We start from the raw sequence: 6000 nt of genomic DNA, 5'->3' as shown, positions 1-6000 counted from the left end.
TCAAAACCTCTCTTTCTTCCTCTGTTTTCTTTTCTGCCTGCTTCAAATTGGCTGTTACTAAGCTGTTGGTGCTGTGATAAGACTCATTATTTATGGAATAACTAGAAAGTAAACATCAGAAACTTGTTTAAAACTGAAGAAAAAAAGGTAAAAGATGCTTTTTTAAAAACAAAACTGCACTGAAGATTGCTTTACCCAAATTTTGGTTCACAGTTTTCATTGGATTATATATTGGAGAAAACAAAATTTAGCCATGGAAACAGGTTTCAGTTTTGTCAGACAATAATGTGTATCCAGCTATTTTTATAAAATACTGAGTGTGTACTGTTATTTTATGGTTAGAATCCCAAGGTAAAAGCTATTAGACCTTTGCTTGTGTGTATATACATATTTAGATATGTTTGTGTGTATGTCCATATATTGTGTGTTATGTCTAGCCTGCTGCCAAATTGACTTACGAGTAAATAAGTGCTCACAAATTAAGTCAGGATGCTTTTCAAGTTCACGTAAATTTAGTAATCCTTAACAAATAAAACTGGTTTTAAGATTATTGGTGACACAATATTAGAAATATCTTCGAAATGATCAGCATATATTTTTATCTGAGTTTACTGAACAAATGGTTTTGTATTTATCTCTGTCTATATAATCAGGTGTCAAGATAGGACATAAAGGTTATAAGACCATAAACCCAGCCAAAAACAGAATATTTTTGGTTGTGTGATTTTACAGATGAGTTAGACTAATTTCATATTACCAGTTCAATGAAAACAGTTAAATCTTCTGTGCTATTGACAAAATGCCCATATATTCAACTTTAAGGTTCTTACTTAGGTAAAACATCTAATGTCCACAGACTTTAAAAATGGGTAATAGGGACATAACTAAGTAATTACTACTTTGGTGTAATATCCCAGTTTTCAAAACTACTCTAGGTAAACTGTCAAAATGGAAAAGCTGAGCACACATAAATCAGATCAATACTTCTAAGTGAAATTTTTGTATAATTTAAAATCCTAAAATCATTTTGGATGCTTACTAGATGTCTAGGTCATTTCCAATTAAGAAAGGGTTATTATATAGAGAAAACTGTTCTAAAAATTGTGAAATGGTTCTCATCTATACAATACTAATAACTGATAGTTCAGGATTTCTTTTCTCCTAGGTTTCTATAAAATGTGCCAAAGAAGAGGTGTCCTTATTGAGAAAAAGAATTATTTTGTCTAATTCCAAAGTTATCTAAAAGTTGATTCAAATTACGGGTTTGAAAATGTTATTTATGAAACAAACTAGAAAGGAAGCAGTAAGTGGTGAAGAGAGATGTGAAGAAAGATACAGATAGGAACATATACTTTTGGTAAGGAAGGTTATAAAAGAAAAAGAGTAATTTTATATTAGAAAGAATCTTGTATGGTAAATTATTCTCCTAAAGTAAAATGACTGGTTATTTAAGAAACATGTTCTTATTACAAGGTTAATCTAGAAAAATAATATGCAAAAAAATTAAAAAAAGAAACAGGTACCATAGGACAAGTATACAGTCCAAGCATGTGACAGATGGTCTGTGTAAGTCATGATAAGGCTCGTGAAGGGGAATTTATAAAAGAAATTTTGTATGCAATTAAGTTAGCCATAATTAAAAAGGAATTGTTAATAATAGTCTTTCTAAAGAATGGTCCCCTAGGTTAAATCAAGATTTTCTTAAGGTATCAATTTACTCTTAATAAAATTACAATAAAGTTTCATTTTCTATTCTATAATCTACTTCTTTTGAAAACTTCTGAGATTCATATCTCAAATGTTCAATTGTTGTCTTGCTGCTATCAGCTTTTTCTCCCTTTGATGTGGCCTGGGATGATAACTCTATCCTTCAGCTTCTTGTCAGCTCCTATAACATTTTTCCTTAGTTCTAAATGTTGTTGTGGCTAATGCTGAAATATTTCATCTTAGAGGTCTATAAAAGAAATGTTTTCCTCCAGGATAACCTGATTCTATACTCTTGGGTTTTTTGTTGTTGTTTTTGGTGTGTCTAAATTTTCACTGTAATCAGGAAACTTATCATGCAGCTACTAAGAGTCATGTATTCCCCAGTTCTACTCAAAACCTTGTACACACTCTTCCCATGTTTGATTAAATTCAAGCACTTTTTATCTTAAGTTGTACTTCCAGATTATCTAAATGGGCTTTGTTCTAAGGACAGGCAAGTCACACTAAAAAAGGTTTTCCTTTGACTTTTTGGTAACTGGCTTAAGAAACAAGATTTTACATTTTATCAAGATAGTTCCAATACTGCCTTTATTAAGTGTTTAATTGCTTTTTAAAAACCCCTGAAATTTGAAAGGAGTAAGGTTTTTACACCCGTGTAACTTTTTCTATTGCCTTTAAATCACTTTGATTAAATGAATAACTATTGTTTTACAAGGACCTGTGGTTTAGTTTTGATCAAATATTTTAAGCTTTCTCATATCTTTCACAGACATCTCCAAAATTGAATCCTAAACTAAGTCTCTGACTTATTGCTGAAGCTTATCAAAGCTAAAAAACATTAATCACTGTGAAGTGTATCACCACCTCCAACACCCTGAAAAAGTTCTTATCAGGTGCTGTTAACTAATCTTTGTGGTGTTAAGGTACAAGGAATTGACTCCTGGATACATGTAGCTCCTCTAAAGAAGACATAGACTCCTGCCAGCATCTAACATCAAACTCAACTTAACCAAAGCCTCATCTTTAGACTCAAGCAAAGGCAATAATCAAAGTACACTGCTTTCATGCAACACAGGGACAGGCCTGTATTATACTTTATTTAATAATTTTGCTTCTATCTGAAATAGAAATATATGAAACATAATTTATTCTTTGTCTTAATACTAAATAATTTAAATGTTTATCTACCTATAGGTTTCCTTTCCTGTCACTCATTCTTTATTTTTTCAGAAGGAGTCTCACTGTGTTGCCCAGGCTGGAGCGCAGTGGTGTGATCTTGGCTCACTGCAATCTCTGCCTCCCGGCTTCAAGCAATTCCCCTGCCTCAGCCTCCTGAGTAGTTAGGACTACAGGCGCCCACCACCACGCCGAGCTATTTTTTTGTATTTTAGTAGAGATGGGGTTTTACCATGTTGGCCAGGATGATCTCGATCTCCTGATCTCGTGATCTGCCCATCTCAGTCCTGTCACTCTTAGAACAAGACAAGGCTTATGACATTTTTCCTTAAAATGTTGTTAATGGTGAATATTTTGTTTTATTAATATATCCAGAATTTAAAACTGTTCAATTCCTCCAGACCCAGGGACTATAATGGAAGACATGAATGCAAGAGATTGTAAGGGCCGGTTCTTGTGGAATAAAATTAATTCAGACCCCCCAAATAAAGGATGGGCATACGGATGCCTAAACAGCTAAATAAAATACTTATGTTTTGTACAGCTATAGTTCCTATAAGCCAAGATTACAACAGCTTAATGCATAAAATTCACAGACAATTCAGTTATATAACCTTACCTTTTGACTTTTAGTTTTTGGCTCTTACATTGCTTAAAAGGAGTTTGAAGGATTAATGACTGCCTGCCCACATTCATTCCAGTCTGGCTTACAATATTTAATTGGATATAAGACTTTTGATTCTAAGTCCCTTGGCCATAGTTGTCACACCAAGGAACATGATTGACCCAGGTCAGGTAGCACGCCGCTCTGCCATTGACATGAGAGAAAACAGAAGTGTGGCTACCGATACTGCTTCTGGCATACCTTGACAAAAAAGGAGAATATAAACTATAAAATAAAGTCCTAAGCCCCCACCAACTTAATGGACCCTCCCTACCCCCATGGTAGCCAAAGCAACCTGAAAAACTAATTCAGGCCATGACAACAAGAGGAGTGTTGAACATGCTTCACTATACCTTCCTCCCATTATGGGCATTTAGGCACAACTGATCACCATTAATGTTACAATAAAAACTGTAAAACAGACTCTTTATAACAATAAAATACCAAATTATGAACAGGACTTAAGAACATGCCAGGTATGAGTTAAGTCTCACATTCCTACACTTTAAAAAAAAACAGACTATGTTTACAACTGCCACAAGGTTTCTGTGTTTCTCTAGCAGCCAGGCAAGCACTAGCCTCAGGATAAGCTGACTGACTGACCCCAGCCACTGTTCCCCCAGCCATAACTACAGATTGAAGTAGACAAGAGACCAATTTCAGTAATTTTCTCCTGATAAAAGATCACTCACCATAAACTAGTTTTGAACAGTGTACAGTAAATGTACACTTGCATGCCTTTTTCCTAAAAAGAACTTCTGAAATATAGGGCATAATTATAATATATTTAAAAGTTAAGTCTCTGCCCCAAAATAAATAAGTCATATGTTCCATGGATAGTTGTTAATACACATGGGTCAGGATCACCTTCATGAATATTTACAACTCCTCCCGTAGCCTGTTAAGTATGTATAGTTAACCAGCTTGTCCTCATATCTCCACAGGAGCTCTGGGTACAACTGACATTTGGGGCTTTGCACTATAATTAAGACTAAATGCTGTGTGTACTTCCTGGAAAACTCCAGAAACATATCCTCAGCCCTAAAAGATGTGCACAAGCAAACTAATGCTATGTTTAATCTCATGATGTCTTTAAATCATATGGCTTTAGATATCTTCACTGCAGCCCAGGGTGGTACTTGTGCATTCATTAAGGCTGACCATTTTACACACATACACACACACACTCACACACACACACACACACACACCAGATTATTCTCACAATATAACCCAAGCTATGCATGGAGACACCCGTATTTAAATATGTTACACGGATGTTCCATCCCATGTAGGAATGACACAAGACAAATATCCACATGTATGCACATTGAATATATTTTTTCCAGTAATCGTAATGTATTTATATTATTATTATATGATTTATTTATAAGTGATAAAAGTACTAGTTTCTTGATTTGTTAGTGGTTTTGTTCTTCCATTCTGGTGTATGAAATAATGACATGTTACAACTGACGCAAATGATATATCTCACAATTTATTAGAAAATTAATTTTTAGGGGTTAGTATAGGCTTGATAATATATTACATGCTTTATATGTTATCATTTCATACAGTCCACACTGACATCTCAAGAAGTAAGCACGATTTTCACTCCTCTGGTCCATTTCGGAGTCTGAGCTGACTTTCTGCAGGAAAGGTAAAAAGGAACCTTGATACTGTCTACCCCAGAGTCTTTGCTCACTTTGACTATGTAGAATATGTCTTGTCTTACATGGTAAATAATTTTCATGTCTAGTTAGACAGGTCAGCCTACCCTCTACCCTCTGTCATGAAGATATTTTCCTAAATTGTTTTCTGAATACTCTATTATTTTTATATTTAAGCCTATGAACCAACTAGAATTGATTTTGTATGTGAGGTCAAAGGTCAGATCTTGGTTGTTCCCTGTGGATATTCAATTTCCTGGAACATTTTAATAAAAATTGATCTTTCCCCCATGCATCAACATATAAATTAATTTTTATATATGTATATGTCTGCTTTCTAGCTCTGTTTTTATTTTTTAAGTTACTAGTTGTTTCTTCTATCTTTGTGCAAATTCTACACTGTCTTATTATTATTATTATTATTATTATTTTTTTTTTTTTTTTATATAGAGTCACTCTGTCACCCAGGCTGGAGTGCTATGGTGCAATCATGGTTCACTGCAACCTCCGCCTCCCAGGTTCAGGCGATTCTTGTGCTTCAGCCTCCCAAGTAACAGATTATAGGTGTGCGCCACCACACCCGGCTAATTGCTTTGTATTTTTAGTAGAGATGGAGTTTCACCATGTTGGCTAGGCTGGTCTCGAACTCCTGACCTCAGGTGATCTGCCCGCCTCAGCCTCCCAACGTGCTGGGATTACAAGTGTGAGTCACTGCACCTAGCCCAAACTGTCTTATTATTGAGAGAGTCTATTTAGCACAATAATTTTCTCTCCAGAGATTGT

This window comes from Nomascus leucogenys, chromosome 6 (genome assembly GCF_006542625.1).
Source record: "Nomascus leucogenys isolate Asia chromosome 6, Asia_NLE_v1, whole genome shotgun sequence".
Classification (NCBI taxonomy): Eukaryota; Metazoa; Chordata; class Mammalia; order Primates; family Hylobatidae; genus Nomascus; species Nomascus leucogenys.
Note: the sequence above shows the minus strand (reverse complement) of the source record.